Source organism: Oncorhynchus mykiss, chromosome 16, assembly GCF_057628025.1.
Source record: "Oncorhynchus mykiss isolate SJ-2025 chromosome 16, ASM5762802v1, whole genome shotgun sequence".
Lineage (NCBI taxonomy): Eukaryota > Metazoa > Chordata > Actinopteri > Salmoniformes > Salmonidae > Oncorhynchus > Oncorhynchus mykiss.
The window spans coordinates 51,668,431-51,686,802 of record NC_143037.1 but is presented as its reverse complement, the minus strand read 5'-3'; the positions used below and the strand labels follow the sequence as shown (position 1 = coordinate 51,686,802).

Sequence of the window (18,372 nt, the reverse complement as noted above, 5' to 3'; positions counted from 1 at the left end):
GAAGAGAATGGCCAGTGTAATGTAAGGTCATTAGCCTACTATCAACCTGAAAACCAAAACAGACTCCGATATGTTGTTCCCCATCATAGCTTCCAGTGAGGTGAAAAATAGGGACAGGAGAAATTGTGCCTATTATGAAAGAACTCCGTTGAAACAATGCATGACAAAATCGGTCTATTTATTTTGTTGTGATCTCGAACCGACTCCCAAGTTTGGCTAAACACCTGAGGCCGTATTTCTATAGGCTATATCTTCTCTCGTGTACTTTAAGGTAAGGTTAGACAAAAGTGTGTAAAAAGAGAAGAGAATAATCGTGGGTATTTTGTTTTTTTATCACTATCTTCTGATATACATTAATAATTCGTTTGTCTGTCGCCCCTATTGATATTTTCAAGCCGCTTATTTGCACCGAAACATTGATTTGTTTAAAAGGCAACTGATTTTGATGTAATATTTCTTGCATCGATTTTGCGCAACCCCTCTACCCAGCATGCTGTAATGTACTATTATCAGTCACTCTCATTGCCAGAATTGCACGATAAAGCTCAGTATTCGGATGGATGGGTAAGACGTTAAATACTAATTTCCTGCAGTGTAGGAGGGGGTGGCTTTGTAAGCTACAGTCACATAAAGTAGAAAATAACCAGCGCAGGAACCCTTTCAGCACCACTCGCCAATGGACAGCGGTTTCAGCACGCAGAGTCATTGGGCAGTTTGAGAAGTGACAGGATTTGTTAGGAGTCTCGAGACCAGTGGGATTTGGACTACCGAGCCATCAAGACAGGTCCTGGAGGTTATATTCTCGTAATTCTTCGGCACTGCTATTGTATCCCCCACTACAGGACTAAACATATGCCTTTGTATCCTTACACCTGTTTTTCTTCAACTCGGGTTCGAACCAAAGAGGAGTTCTCTGGAAATAATCCGTATTTCTGCACATTCTGAAAGACACAGTCGTTGAAAATAGAAATTTAGAGTGGACGGTATCAATTCAACTTCTTCATAAACGAAATTTTCTGAAATAAAATCCAGTGGGTTTCTTTCAAAGGTAAGAGTTCATTTTCTCTCAGCTCATTGAAAAGAATCATGTGGCGGGCTACATGTGATTATTTAATAGAATGATACTTCTCCAATACATACACATTATGCATCTCTATATCATTGCTGATATGATTTTTTTTGTCTCCAAGTTTAGCTCAAATGTTTCTTCTTGAAGGTTGTAGAATCGCTGCATTTTGTTGTAGATCTGCATCCTTTGAGTCAGGGATGGGCAACTTCGATGGGGGTGGGGGCCACAAAAAATCTGAACTCATCATGAGGGACCGTAATGGCTCGAGTGGCTTGTGAGTCTGCATAACCACATCCATACCCACACGTGCAGTCAGAGCCGGCCCTAGCCTTTTGGGGGCCCTAAGAAAATTGAGCAATTATCTCAATAATTTCATGTAATTCTATTCATTTTGCCATGGGCGGTAAGAAACGTTTGCCGTTTTTAATATGATATCAGAGTGAGTGTGACTACCAAAATCAATGGAGGCCCCCGGTCGGTAATTAATGTGACTGACATGACAAGAGAGAAACTGTTGATGCACAACCAAATTTCTAAATTGCACCTTGTGTATTCTACTATTCTAATTCTCAACTCTAAGGTGAAAACCTCGACTGAGTTCCAAAACAGCTTGGAACCTCAGGCCTACAAAAGGGGGGCCACGTGCTGTCAGTTGCCCATCCCTGCTTTAGATGACTGCAAAAACTGGGGAAAGATTACTCTTTTGTTGTCCTGATATCAGATGGATCATGATATTTGATTTATGAAAACATACTGGCAATCTTGCACACTCAAGTCCAAAGTGAGAGTGCGGTCAAAGCAGGCGATTTAAAAAGTTATTTGATGCACCTTGACATCAAGTGGGCTGAATCCAGAGTGTGTATTTGCTTGTCTGTCAATATGTTTGAGGGATATTCACTCGTTTCATTTCAGCGTGTGTGTGTGCACGGTTCAGACTGTGTGTGAGTGCGCGCGTGCAAATCTGCTGCACTAGCTCTTGCATGCACTCATGTAGTCCAAATACATTTATCCCTTTCCCATTTTTTGGTTTGTCGCCTAACCAGATACTCAACAGATGAATCACCTCCAAGGACTCTAAAGCCCAATGGGCTCGAGCTGTAATAGGCTAACATTCTTCGTTACTGTGTACACAATACAATGAGGCCCTTCATCAGCTGTGTCAAAGCAAGCCCCCCTAGCAAGCCCCTCTGTTTTTCCCGCTCTATTTAACTGCCATTCAGATGAGAATAGATAATGGGATGTAATCAATTGAAAAGCAGCAGGTATGAGTCAGAATGAAAATTAATTAATTAAATTAAGATTCTATTCAAGTGAGATTCTTGCATTGGGTTAAGATTTTAATGTTGAATATTGGATTTAATTAAACTCCAAGATGTGCTGGAATACATTGAAAATCACTATCACAGGGAGGGAAAATTCATATAATGGGATATGTCTGTGTGGCCACCAGATTTTCAATAATTCCACATTCTGGTGTTATTTCCTCTTCCTTTCAAGTGCTAATGCAAGGATGCTATATACTATATACAATATGTGTTTAGGAAGGTGTCTGTCAAGGATTGTCAGATCCAATCAGTTTTCAGCATTTTATTGAGAGAGGGCAGAGAAAGATGGGAGAGAGAGAGTTTGTATGGATTTCTTTGTGCACTTTGTTTTTTTTAACCTTTTCTAGGCTGCTTTTCCTTGACAAGAAAAATGCATAGACAAAAACAAAACAACCTAACATTCACATAAATACATAGATGTTCCCACCCTATCCAATGTTGTTTCTCCTACTTGTAAGACTCTACGGCATATGACCTCAAACTGTGCTTTGCTGTTTTTTTGTCGGTAGCCATGTTCTTCTCAATATTTATATAATAAAGCATTTGATTCTTCCATTCCCTTAACGTTGAGTATAATTTGACTTGCAGTATTTAAGTAATAGCTCCTTCAGTATAAGTGATGAAAATAATATTGGCCAACCCATCGAGTATCACACCGCACCCCCATATGTCATGTCTTGTAATATGCAGTAGCGGTGCGTAGGTATAATTACCGGGGAAGCCAAGCCAGGAAAAAAAGCAATATTACAACCTATGTGTTGTGTAAATTGCATTGTTTGCTCTATAATCTGTAAATTCATATGCCTTGCCATCGTGATATATAGGCCTAAGGCCGAGACAATAAGAAGACACAGCACAGTGGCAGAATAAATTCAACCACACCTTTGTTTCATCACAATTCCGGGGAACAAAATCTGTCCGGTGGAGTCCACAAAACATATTGCATGTAACAGACCAGAACATGACCTACAGCATGGTCAATCAAGTTAATGTTTCAGACATTTTCAGTCTACCAAACAAGTATTGATTTAGAACCACGGAGAGTTACCGCAAGTCGCAAAGAAAACAGGCGCTGCCTCCACTATTCCAGCACCATTTCAACTTCAACATTTCAACATCATCTGATCACCTAGCAAAAAACGATTTAGCCCTATCAACGTACGCTAATACGCTAATATGATGTGGCCATCCATGTTACTGATTTCTGTGTGTGCGTGCTAGTAGAAAAAACATGTTGACTCACCCTACTTGTAGAGAAACGCCAATGCCATCCTCCTCTTTTATGTTACCTATACAGTCTATCACTCTGTCATGCAGTACACTCGTTTAGGTTTTGTTGTCCTTCTCTACTTGGCTAAAATGCTTGCTTGCTAGCCTAACTTCCTTTGATGGGTAACGCTGTGCCAGGCCAGCCAGTTAACATTAGCCTACTACATCTAGCTACATGTTGAACTTCCATCCTCTCAGGCCAGTGACACAGTGTATGCATTTATGGTTGGATCATAATTGCCGTTATGATCATTGGCCAGTATGGAGAATTAGGTAAAACCACAAGTCCAAATCCCGATCTCCCTCCATAGCTAATTTAGGAAAGGAGTGATTTTAGCCAGCTAGCTAGCCACCAGAGGACAACAACACAACAAGATGGAACAATTCATGTTTTTTCTGATGTGATTGGTGTGAAGCCGAATCCAAACTGTCTTGCCTTGACACTTTTTTTGGTGCGCCAGGTCCATTCACAGCTGAGCTCACTCAGTTTAGCTCAATGCTGATTGGCTATTATTTTATTTTTAAAATTATCAAGGGAGGCCAAATGCTCGCTGGCTTCCCTTGCATTCAATGCTACAGGTGGCAACAATGTCATACTATTTCTGACCAGACAGCATCACATAGATGGACTACACATACTGAGACAAAGGGCCGCTGTTTTGTTCATTCGCTCGGATGCTTTCTCCGGAGATACATTCAGCCTTGCAAATTGAAGGAAATGTATGAAACACAGAGAGACTAAAACAATGTTTATTTATTTATGTTTTGGGGGAAGCCTGGCTTCCCTTGGAATCCATGAATACACTCCACTGGAAATATGCCGATAGACGGAGTCATAGTAATCTTACATTGTAAAACTTCTGACAGCCAGCTTTCTAACTCTGCCCGTAACGTTTGGACATTATAGCACTCCCAGAAGGCATCAATTATTGAGTCATTGTTAGTTTTACACTTAAGACATGACTCTGCTGTTGTGCTATAGAATTTGAGGTATAGAATTTGTGCTATAGAATTTTGTCTCATGTAATAAATGCTATACATTTGTTTATACTGGATTAAGCATAGATTTCCGTTAACTGTCATTTAATTAATTATATTCCAACACTCCCTCTATCTTGTGCCAAAATCAGTTCCAATAGTTTATATTTATTCCCAAGAGATTGTCAGTTAGATAGGCTCTCTGCAAGGTTTTGTGTATCTTACCTATCATATGAGTATCTTTTTCTGACTCAAATAGGATTCCCTCAACATTTGCTCTGATGTCCAAAAGCTTTCAGATCGTAATTTCACAAGAGAGTTTGTATTGAGAGAGAGGGAGAGATAGAGAGATAATCAAAATGGATGCACTACAACCTCACTCTCCCCACACTACCTTGCCTAAGCATATTTATTGTATTTAATGGGATAAATATTTTATATCTGTTTGGGTTGAGATCAGTTCCATGATTAATTCAGTCAATTTAGGGGATTAATTTAAATTCTATTAGGATTTTTAATGAACAATTTCTGAGTTTCAATCTCAATTCATTTCCTGAGCTGACAGAGTTCAAACAGAATGTAGACCCCCCTCCCTCCCCTACAGACACCTGTCGCGCCTCTTACTTCAGAGGTTACAAATAGAGTACACAATGTCAAGGATCTCAACGGGCTGCTCATAATCCATCTTCAGGGTCATTGCGTGTTACTGGATCATGCTTAGACTTAAAGAGACAAAACCTCATATTGAGGGAGCAGACAATCAGATCATCAGATGCCACTTTGTCCTCTCAAGTCTAAATATTTGGAAGTTTCTTTAGTTTTGAGTTTTCGAATGACTCCATGTTCATGGAGTGTCCAGTCCACATTCTGGTTCACCTCCTCTGCTGCTCCTCCTGGCTATGACCATCTGTTCATCAGGGGGCCTGATGTCTGCCGAGTTTTGATCACAGTCTGATGATCATATTAGCGCCAAAACAACATGCCCCTAAAACCAGATCAAAATGCTGCCCGTCTCTAAACAAGCTTAAAATATTTTCCCAAAAGCAGATTTTTTTTCTAATGTAGGCCTAGAGCAATTGGTATTTTTCTGCCTTTGGTTTGTTTCTAACTTTTACAGTCCACATGACACTGTAGTGCCATTCATCCAATACGAACAAAAATGGAAGTGAAGTAGCTCTTCTAATAAATTTACGTAAGAGGTTTGGATAATGATTTTGCATGTTAGGTTAGAAGTGAATCATGGTGCAAGAAACCTGTGGAGTATGCCAGTACTATTAAGTGCTGGTCTTGTAGTTCCTGTTGTGCCCTCCCACTGTTATAATGGACCTATCAGACTGGCTTTGGTAGATTCTCAAATGGGCCATTCATTTCCAATAGGAGCTCACAATGGGGGCATGGTGCTCCATGGCACGACCATCTGCTATTGCATACATGTGAAAAGTTAAGATGGTTTTACACCATCTTAATTTGAGTCAGATCCAGGCTGTATGAGAACCGGCCGTGATTGGGAGTCCCATAGGGCGGTGCACAATTGGCCTAGCGTCGTCCGGGTTTGGCCTGTGTAGGTCGTCATTGTAAATAAGAATGTATTTACAATGTGTGATGGCCCCTACTGCTGTCGGTGTTTGTTTGTGTGCGCACCTGCATGTCTCAACACTAACAAACAGTGTCCAAAATCTGTCTTGGCTTCTACTTACTAAAATGAAATATGGTGTACTAATAATACTACCGTAAAAACGTATTCTCTAAGCAACAAATATCAACATAATACTCATCCATACTGAGGAGGCGTCATCTAATGCGCAACGAATGGCGGGGATATTCTGATTATCAGCTGTTGTCAAACACGTGAGTGCGAAAAGACGACTCTGAAAAGACGACTCTACTTGATGAAAACCCAAAATTAGTTTGACATCCTGGAATCAAAAGCAAACAGATTTTTGTAATTTCACATACTATAAAACCTATTTATGAATACCCAAAAAGCCAACTATTTAGAGCGCCAGTGTGGGTATTCAGAATGGCCAGTGTCTACTCTAGTCTGATCACACAAGTGCTTGAGAGCTGAAATGTGCCCACAGTTTGATCCACTTCATTAGAGGCCGGCTGACACTGATCGGAGATGACATCTGTTCACACTGTGGCTAATTTCTGAGATTTACGACATAAACAACGGACTGAACAATCTATTCATTCCGGTATGGCGGTACCGCTTCCCCTCTCTCAACTCCTGAGGGGGCACCTCATCTCACAAGGCGAAGCATTCGTCATTGTTTTAGGGGGGGGGGATGTCATAACTCACGGTTGTTACTCCTCTGAGCACAGTGGCTTGACTGCTCAGCCCCACTGAGTAAGTGTTCATGTGTGTGTGCCTCTTCAGTGCTCCCATGCATGCAAACACCCATACAAACAGGATTAGGGCATAGATATATAAAGGGAGAGCGGCTCTCTCAAATCAATTTCCTCCATGACACACAAGCAAGCAGACATCTTGAGAGATAATAGGCTGATAGATCTCTCACACCCCAAGACCTGATAATGTCTTATTTAGACAAATGCACAAAATGCATTGATTTAACCTATTTATTTACCTGATTACCCTATTATAGGGTTAATCAGAGTCACCCACTTTTTGCTTCCAAATATCAATTCCAGAGATGCTCAGAATGTTGTATTTCTTCCCTGTTCATCCTATCTGCAGTGGCCAGTCAGTGTTACATATGTAGGATCTTAATTTGAGCCAGTTTGCTACAGCAACAGGAAATGTGAATTATTATATGGATTATAATTCATGGACATTGTTTTGTGGTGTTTGATAAATGTGTTATTAGAGCAAATCAAGTCTGACATTTTAAAGTGGAAATTACAAACTTTAGAAGACGTTTTAAACCTTGGATACATTACACGTTTGCATTTCCTGCTGTGCAGGAATATTCTCAGAAAGAAAAGATTGATCAAATTAAGATCCTACATCTGTGGGCTTGATGAATCATATCTCACACTGCCAGGGTCTGTCTGTACCCTACAGAGAGGCATCAAACCCAGCCACAGCCCCACCAGATTAGGCCTTGTTCTTCTCACCAGAGTCCTGGAGGACTCCCTCCCTCATATACAGATGCTGCCACAGGCAGGCTGGGAACAGCCCCTATCATCCTGGCGTTAACAATCAACCAGTTCTTGCTGCTCCCACTGGCCTGATATCCTTTCATATGTCACAGCAGCGGCAGCCTTCATCAACACATGGGAACATGGAAGAAATTAACTGTTATTTTTGCCTTCATGTCAGCGTTGATGCTCTATTGCCTCAAGGTTTTACATGGAATATATTGTTGGCTTTAATTGTGTGGTTTAATGCTAGAGTGCTTCAAAGCCTTTGGTCCTAGACCATTTTAATATCACTTAGCTGTTGCAGTGGCCATACAAGTCCACTAAGGTCTTAGTCTGGACTGTCCATCCGCTGCACTTTAAACATTTATAGATCCACTGTTCACATCAACTTTTCTCAATAGCCTGGTGGTGCCTTATAGAGAGATGAATGCAGAAGGCAGCAGAGACATATACTCTAGGTTTCACTGTCAGCACACACTGGTCATGATTTATTGCTTCGCTATGCTCTCCTTGTTTTCCCCAAACTCTACAATTGAACGTGAACAAGGCAAGAGGAAGCTAGGGACAAGGGAGAGGAGAAATAGCATCAGTTCCTGTTGGGATGCGTTAGCGAACTTATAGGCTGGCTGTCTTTTCTCTTTTCCTCCTGATCAAGAGTGCAAATCCTCGTTAATTATCTGGCGTGATTAAGGTACTGTAAGTACAAGAAAATAACTTCAGGTGTGTGTGGCATTAATGAAACCATACTGTAACCACTTGATTGACGTCGATGCTAAGCTCCTCTTGTTTTAGAGGCTTACTTGCTTCATCAATCTCACACATTTAGGCCTGATAAAAAAGTATCTTGGTCGATCTGACTGATTATCGACAATACAGCCCCTTTGTATTATCATTATTTCATACTTTGCCACTACTGTGCAAACACCATAGTAAATTAGCATGCATTTGCCATTCAGAATAAAATGGGCTACATTGTAATGCACCCTGTGTCTCATAATTAGACTGAAGGGCTACTGTGTGTAGGCTATATCTCATAATGGGTCCTGGATAATCTGTAAGAGCTCATTAATCAGAGAGAGAAGCCTCATCATTGACCATGGCCTTTCTCCTCTTCATTCTCCAGCTAGCGCCACACATCTTTATTTACACCACTGTTTTATTTACACCACTGATCAGTAATGCAGAGGCCTAGCCAGTGACACAGGATATGTCTGTCTGACACACCCTTCCCTCTTCATTTGGGCTGTTGTCTCACATCCCTCCCTGATCTCTCTGTGGAATGAAATTGTGAGTAGTAACCAAAACACACAGTTTAAAAACAGTCTTGTGTGATCTGACTTCCTGAAGCTTGCTTCAACTCTTCACACTTTGGTGACTGACCCAATCTTTGGCAGGCTTACAATGTATACAGTATGTTTCTGTTGTGTGGTGTAATAGTAAACCATTTTAAATGGTGAAATCCAACTGGACCGGTTGTTCACCATGTTTGTTTAGCATTCTTCCATAGAGGCGTGCTGCTCTAGTCTACTGGCACCTGGTCTGAGGTCCTCATCATATCTGCTGTACCTGCTCTTTCTTTACACCCATTCTGTAATTGGAGCTCTGCAGACTCCCCAATCAATACTAATGCTATAGCATGAGAGCAGGCTCCAACAGCATCATAACCTGAAACATGACAGCACCATCCACTGCATCTCTCTTCAAATGCTTCAGGCGGTATATCCCTGAACATCTGATTCATGTAGAGGAAATATTCGTACATGGCTGTGATTGCCTTTAATGCATTAGGTCTGAAAGAGAGCAACCCGGCTCAACGTATTTGACTGGATTGTGACTCACTGACACTGCCCCCGGTTAGTGGGGAATAAAGCAGCCCAAGAGTTAACACACACAGGGAACTTTATTTACACACTGAGGAAGATAAACATGGGGATGTATATGGGGATGGTTCTGTGATGGACAGAAACAGAGAGATAGTAAATAGGCTACGCAGGAGATAAATACACTGGCCTGAATAGATATACAGTATGTAGAGTAGGATAGAATGGGATATGGGATAGAGCAACAAGGACCATAGCTAATAAATGACCTAATAACCCAACCTGGTCTCAGATCATTTCGTATTATTCTTTACGTGACACTCCATTTAGATGTCCATATGTTACGTGTATATGTAATGTCCATATGTTACGTTTCGTATGGTATGTATTAATTTGTGGATGTCCATCACCCATTTCGTATGATATGTTACGAATTACAGTTCTTATTATATGTTATGAATTTGCAAAACATATGATACGTTCCGAATTCTAGCAAGGTGGCTAACGTTAGCTAACTGGCTAATGCAAAAATGCTACACTTGTGCTTGATGAGATTTGACCTCGCAACTTTTGGGATGCTAGACGTTCGCATTATACACCCACCCATCCAACCACCCTACTTTTACGTGAAGTAGCCATCTGTCTTATGAAACCATACCAAACGTAACATACCATACCAATTTGAGTGTCCCGGATTTACCGTTTAAGTAAGAATAATGGCAAGGACTGTATATTATACAAATAGTACGCTACTGCACAGCAACACACAAGAGCAAGGACTCATCATTGCAGACAATAACAATAGTAACATAATAATAACAGTAATGAAAACTACATAGAACACTGCTACTCTAGCACGTACTACAATGATAACAACAGCGACAACTTACTTTGTAATCACGCATCACATGCATGTAGGTCCACCCATGTTCTAACAACGGAAAAAACTAAGTTCAGGCCCGGCTAATACTTATACGATTAAGTGAGCATGCAACAGACAGACTGGACAGTGCTGGGGTAGCTAGGAGCATCTGATCAATCACAGCATGCATGATCAGTGCATGGGCAAATTGTAGGGTGCATGGGGACAGTCTGATTGGCTGAAGCCACATCTCTCATGTGAGGGGGAGAGCTGGACTACGTGGTGCCAACCAGACATAAACAACAACACACCCTGGAAATTAGTCCCACACAGTGCCCTCGGCATGGGGATTCTGTAACACCATGTACATCCCCATGTTCATCTTCGTCAGTGTGTAGATAAAGTTCCCTGTGTGTGTTCATTCTTCGACTGTCTTATTCCCCTCTAACCAGAGGCTGTGTCAGTGGAAATCCAGTAGAATAGGTAGAGCCTGGTTGCTCTCTTTCATGGTAATTTAACCACTCTTACCATCCATGTATTTCACTTGTGTTTGCATCCTTAAGATTAGTTGATAGTCCCTCACCAATAATTAGGCCGTTTTGTAATCATTTACATAACAATACAGGGGTATCGCCGCAAGGTAGATGTTTAAAGTATTTAAATGGCAGGGCACCAGCACTTGTGCTGTCTGTGTTTGAGAAAAGACAGCAGACTAGTCTACTGGGACATATATGATTATGAGAATCACATGAATAAAAAGCCTTGGATGCGCCCTTTCAGCCGTGCTGTGTAGGCACTCTAGCATCTAGCCTCTCTTCTCATCTCAGTGTGTTAGGGAGCTGCGCTGCGGCACAGCCAGGCAGGTTCAGGCTCGGTGTTTCAAATGAAAAATCCATCTCTGTCATTAGACTGCCATTTTCACGCTCTATTAAACTTCATACATTCATCGCACTGGTATGCATTATGTGCCATTGACTCCTGCTATCCTGCAGCGTCGTTTCAGTAATGGGGGGTAGGGGATGTGGGTAGAGTGAGGGTTCATCCGATAGTTATTTCACCATGGTACCTTTTATAGATTTTCTTCCAGATTATTTCATGTGTAATTTTCCATCTGTTTTTTGACAGAAGAGACAGTATTAAGAACAGTATCAAAATACAATCAATTATTGAATTATTATCACATATATTTCTTTGATTGTAGTCAGCTATGATTTCAAAACACATACTGTATGAACACTGATTGTTATTGTTTGGACCATGATTTCTAAGATTCAGGCTACAATTTGAGGGCCCAGTTTGAAAACATACAGTACAGTATCACATCCAGGTAGATCATCTGATGCCTCACTGAGAACAAAGGGAAGAAGTGGAGGAAGCTGCAGCACAAACACAGGACTAAATTAAGCTCCAGCTAATTTAATCAGAGAGAAGCTGTGAAACTGCACAGCGTCACAAGGTTGTGATCCTCACTGTCTTCACATGGTAAGGCTGAGAAGGGGAATGTGGATTCTTATACAGCAACAGCACAAAGGTTTTCCTCAGGATGGCTAAGTGGAATCCTAACCCTCATGCAAAGTAAAAAGATCAAAGACTTGATTTGAGTGCAGACTCCTTGTTCCAATGCCTCTTATGAAGAAGTTATCTCGCTCCTAATTATGCATGAGCATACCCACTGGTCCTTAGAGTTGTAGATTTCACACAAACGTAGAGTTTAGAGGAAACTTTGTGTACTATCAGTCAGGCATTGATGGAATTATGTGCCCTGAACTAAAAACCACAGTTAATAAACACATAAATAAACCGTGTTTAATCCGGTTAAGCAAGAGTAAACAACATTTAAGAACCAGTCACTTTTCTTTGTCAAATCAAATAAACCCTCAAAACATTTTGTTGTGATGTTAAAATAGTTGCTTTTCAAAAACATTTACCCCAAATGTGCATAGTATGAATGGAAAGACTAATGGGTGGGCATTAGACAGAACCCAGATGTCCACTGGTAACTATCACAGTCAGCTTAGAAAACAAATAACTCCACAGAGTGTCTTCAGCACAGTCAATATTTGTAGAGACATGCTCTACTCCTCTATTTCACTGCAAAACATCATAGGCTTGAATAATTTAGGGACATAAAGCATGCATGGGATCAATAAAGATTAAACATAAAAAAAAAATACATACCATGGCTGTGTTGTGCAAATATTTACAATTTTCCGTTAGAAGTACTGAATTATATATGAGATATTCTTATCACAACGAGGGGTATAGTGCTGCCAGAGAGTGGAGGAGTGGCACTCCCAATTTGATTTGAGAATACTGGTAAAACTATTTCTGGAAAATATATTCTGATACATTTGAAATAAAACATGTATTATATTTAATTACCACTACAATTAAATGAACTATAAAATAACAAACCAAATAAATTAACAAAAAAAAAGAAACATCTCTCACTGTCAACTGCGTTTATTTTCAGAAAACTTAACATGTGTAAATATTTGTATGAACATAACAAGCTTCAACAACTGAGACATAAACTTCCACAGACATGTGACTAACAGAAATTGAATAATGTGTCCCTGAACAAAGGGGGGGTCCAAATCAAAAGTACAGTGCCTTGCGAAAGTATTCGGCCCCCTTGAACTTTGCGACCTTTTGCCACATATCAGGCTTCAAACATAAAGATATAGAACTGTATTTTTTTGTGAAGAATCAACAACAAGTGGGACACAATCATGAAGTGGAACGACATTTATTGGATATTTCAAACTTTTTTAACAAATCAAAAACTGAAAAATTGGGCGTGCAAAATTATTCAGCCCCCTTAAGTTAATACTTTGTAGCGCCACCTTTTGCTGCGATTACATTCTAACACCTGGATATGTTTATTTTTGAACCATTCCATTGTAGATTTTGCTTTATGTTTTGGATCATTGTCTTGTTGGAAGACAAATCTCCGTCCCAGTCTCAGGTCTTTTGCAGACTCCATCAGGAGTCACATCTTCCAGAATGGTCCTGTATTTGGCTCCATCCATCTTCCCATCAATTTTAACCATCTTCCCTGTCCCTGCTGAAGAAAAGCAGGCCCAAACCATGATGCTGCCACCACCATGTTTGACAGTGGGGATGGTGTGTTCAGCTGTGTTGCTTTTACGCCAAACATAACGTTTTGTATTGTTGCCAAAAAGTTCAATTTTGGTTTCATCTGACCAGAGCACCTCCTGTTTCTCCCAGGTGGCTTGTGGCAAACTTTAAACGACACTTTTTATGGATATCTTTAAGAAATGGCTTTCTTCTTGCCACTCTTCCATAAAGGCCAGATTTGTGCAATATACGACTGATTGTTGTCCTATGGACAGAGTCTCCCACCTCAGCTGTAGATCTCTGCAGTTCATCCAGAGTGATCATGGGCCTCTTGGCTGCATCTCTGATCAGTCTTCTCCTTGTATGAGCTGAAAGTTTAGAGGGACGGGCAGGTCTTGGTAGATTTGCAGTGGTCTGATACTCCTTCCATTTCAATATTATCGCTTGCACAGTGCTCCTTGGGATGTTTAAAGCTTGGGAAATATTTTTGTATCCAAATCCAGCTTTAAACTTCTTCACAACAGTATCTCGGACCTGCCTGGTGTGTTCCTTGTTCTTCATGATGCTCTCTGCGCTTTTAACTGACCTCTGAGACTATCACAGTGCAGGTGCATTTATACAGAGACTTGATTACACACAGGTGGATTGTATTTATCATCATTAGTCATTTAGGTCAACATTGGATCATTCAGAGATCCTCACTGAACTTCTGGAGAGAGTTTGCTGCACTGAAAGTAAAGGGGCTGAATAATTTTGCACGCCCAATTTTTCAGTTTTAGATTTTTTTAAAAAGTTTGAAATATCCAATAAATGTCGTTCCACTTCATGATTGTGTCCCACTTGTTGTTGATTCTTCACAAAAAAATACAGTTTTATATCTTTATGTTTGAAGCCTGAAATGTGGCAAAAGGTCGCAAAGTTCAAGGGGGCCGAATACTTTCGCAAGGCACTGTAATTGTATCTGTTGTGGCCACCAGCTGCATTAAGTACTGCAGTGCATCTCCTTCTCATGGACTGCACCATATTTGCCAGTTATTGCTGTGAGATGTTACCCCACTCTTCCACCAAGGCACCTGCAAGTTCCTGGACATTTCTGAGGGGAATGGCCCTAGCCCTCACCCTCCGATCCAACAGGTCCCAGATGTGCTCAATGGGATTGAGATCCGGGCTCTTTGCTGGCCATGGCAGAACACTGACATTGCTGTCTTGCAGGAAATCACGCACAGAACGAGCAGTATGGCTGGTGGCATTATCATGCTGGAGGGTCATCTCAGGATGAGCCTGCAGGAAGGGTACCACATGAGGGAGAGGGAGGTAATCCCAAAGCCCAAGGAGCATGACACACTCTGGAAGTTGCTATAGCCCTGCTTGGGATATTTAGCCAACATTGCCTATTGGTTTAGAGACAGGGCTCATTCTAGCTTGGTATGTCAGGGTGGGCAATTGGAAATGTGATTTGGGCCAAATTGGAGGTCAAGTTTTAGAGATTTTTTAATTTTTTTTTATTTTATTTCACCTTTATTTAACCAGGTAGGCTAGTTGAGAACAAGTTCTCATTTGCAACTGCGACCTGGCCAAGATAAGGCATAGCAGTGTGAACAGACAACACAGAGTTACACATGGAGTAAACAATTAACAAGTCAATAACACAGTAGAAAAAGGGGAGTCTATATATACATTGTGTGCAAAAGGCATGAGAAGGTAGGCAAATAATTACAATTATGCAGATTAACACTGGAGTGATAAATGATCAGATGGTTATGTAAAGGTAGAGATATTGGTGTGCAAAAGAGCAGAAAAATAAATAAATAAAAACAGTATGGGGATGAGGTAGGTGAAAATGGGTGGGCTATTTACCAATAGACTATGTACAGCTGCAGCGATCGGTTAGCTGCTCAGATAGCAGATGTTTGAAGTTGGTGAGGGAGATAAAAGTCTCCAACTTCAGCGATTTTTGCAATTCGTTCCAATCACAGGCAGCAGAGAACTGGAACGAAAGGCGGCCAAATGAGGTGTTGGCTTTAGGGATGATCAGTGAGATACACCTGCTGGAGCGCGTGCTACGGATGGGTGTTGCCATCGTAACCAGTGAACTGAGATAAGGCAGAGCTTTACCTAGCATGGACTTGTAGATGACCTGGAGCCAGTGGGTCTGGCGACGAATATGTAGCGAGGGCCAGCCGACTAGAGCATACAAGTCGCAGTGGTGGGTGGTATAAGGTGCTTTAGTGACAAAACGGATGGCACTGTGATAAACTGCATCCAGTTTGCTGAGTAGAGTGTTGGAAGCAATTTTGTAGATGACATCGCCGAAGTCGAGGATCGGTAGGATAGTCAGTTTTACTAGGGTAAGTTTGGCGGCGTGAGTGAAGGAGGCTTTGTTGCGGAATAGAAAGCCGACTCTTGATTTGATTTTCGATTGGAGATGTTTGATATGGGTCTGGAAGGAGAGTTTAGAGTCTAGCCAGACACCTAGGTACTTATAGATGTCCACATATTCAAGGTCGGAACCATCCAGGGTGGTGATGCTGGTCAGGCGTGCGGGTGCAGGCAGCGAACGGTTGAAAAGCATGCATTTGGTTTTACTAGCGTTTAAGAGCAGTTGGAGGCCACGGAAGGAGTGCTGTATGGCATTGAAGCTCGTTTGGAGGTTAGATAGCACAGTGTCCAAGGACGGGCCGGAAGTATATAGAATGGTGTCGTCTGCGTAGAGGTGGATCAGGGAATCGCCCGCAGCATGAGAAACATCATTGATATATACAGAGAAAAGAGTCGGCCCGAGAATTGAACCCTGTGGCACCCCCATAGAGACTGCCAGAGGACCGGACAGCATGCCCTCCGATTTGACACACTGAACTCTGTCTGCAAAGTAATTAAGATGCATGAATACACCACACCAAAAACTTTATTTTATGGCTGTGCAATTCTATATGGGTATGATTTATGTTCACTACTTGGTCAATTGATTTGATAGTATTTTTAATCTATGCAAATAAATTCAATGAATTGATAGTTCACCTCTCTGTTTTCTTTTATTCTGTAATTGGGTATATTGTAACCATGTGTTCAAGCTATTCAAATCAAAGTTTATTTATGATAAGCTAAACAATACAATGAAAAGCCTATTCACAATAAAGCTCTCCTCGCAAACAGTGCAATGACATTAAGCTACAGTTGAAGTCGGAATTTTACATACACCTTAGCCAAATACATTTAAACTCAGTTTTTCACAATTCCTGATATTTAAATCCTAGTAAAAAATCCTTGTCTTAGGTTAGTTAGGATCACCACTTTACTTTAAGAATGTGAAATGTCAGAATAATAGTAGAGAGAATGACTTATTTCAGCTTTTTTGTCTTTCATCACATTCCCAGTGGGTCAGAAGTTACCATACACTCAATTAGTATTTGGTAGCATTGACTTTAAATGGTTTAACTTGGGTCAAACGTTTCAGGCAGCCTTCCACAAGCTTCCCACAATAAGTTGGGTGAATTTTGGCCCATTCCTCCTGACAGAGCTGGTGTAACTGAGTCAGGTTTGTAGGCCTCCTTGCTCGCACACGCTTTTTCAGTTCTGCCCACACATTTTCTATAGGATGAGGTCAGGGCTTTGTGATGGCCACTCCAATACTTTGACTTTGTTGTCCTTAAGCCATTTTGCCACAACTTTGGAAGTATGCTTGGGGTCATTGTCCATTTGGAAGACCCATTTTTGACCAAGCTTTAACTGATGTCTTGAGATGTTGCTTCAATATATCCACATAATTTTCCTTCCTCATCATGCCCTGTATTTTGTGAAGTGCACCAGTCCCTCCTGCAGCAAAGAACCCCCACAACATGATGCAGCCACCCCCGTGCTTCACGGTTGGGATGGCGTTCTTTGGCTTGCAAGCCTCACCCTTTTTCCTCCAAACATAACGATGGTCATTATGGCCAAACAGTTCTATTTTTGTTTCATCAGACCAGAGGACATTTCTCCAAAAAGTAAGATTTGTGTCCCCATGTGCAGTTGCAAACCGTAGTCTGGCTTTTTTATGATGGTTTTGGAGCAGTGGCTTCTTCCTTGCTGAGAGGCCATTCAGGTTATGTCGATATAGGACTCGTTTTACTGTGGATATAGATACTTTTGTACCTGTTTCCTCCAGCATCTTCACAAGGTCCTTTGCTGTTGTTCTGGGATTGATTTGCAATTTTTGCATCAAAGTACGTTCATCTCTAGGAGACAGAACGCGTCTCCTTCCTGAGTGGTATGATGGCTGCGTGGTCCCATGGTGTTTATACTTGCGTACTATTGTTTGTACAGATGACCATGATACCTTCAGGTGTTTGGAAATTGTTCCCAAGGATGAACCAGACTTGTGGAGGTCTACAATTTTAATTCTGAGGTCTTGGTTGATTTCTTTTGATTTTACCATGATGTAAATCAAAGAGACACTGAGTTTAAAGGTAGGCCTTGAAATACATCCGCAGGTATACCTCCAATTGACTCAAATGATGTCAATTAGCCTATCAGAAGCTTCTAAAGCCATGACATAATTTTCTGGAATTTTCCAAGCTGTTTAAAGGCACTGTCAACTTAGTGTGTGTAAACTTCTGACCCACTGGAATTGTGACACAGTGAATTATAAGTGAAATAATCTGTTTTTTCATTAAAATGTCCTTTCTGTCTTTTCGCTTAATATGACATTTCATCAAGATCTGTTGCCTACGCCTATAATAATCATACTCATCACTTATTATTATTATTATTATTATTATTACTACAAATAAAATACTATTCCTTCTCACAATGGTGCTTGTTTAGTAAAGTTAGATCAGAGAATCAATGTCGAGCAAGATCACACGATGATTCATTTTCATG

The 18,372-nt window shown here is 40.9% G+C and overlaps 1 protein-coding gene across 1 annotated transcript in view; it reads left to right on the top strand.

Annotated features, from left to right (window-relative positions):
- The first annotated feature begins 487 nt into the window (after positions 1-487).
- LOC110492177 (metabotropic glutamate receptor 4) overlaps positions 488-18,372 on the top strand; it is a 307,909-nt gene continuing 290,024 nt past the window's right edge. The window contains exon 1 of the mRNA XM_036947131.2: positions 488-1,048. The gene's annotated coding sequence lies outside the window, so the exon portion shown is untranslated. The remainder of the gene's footprint in view (positions 1,049-18,372) is intronic.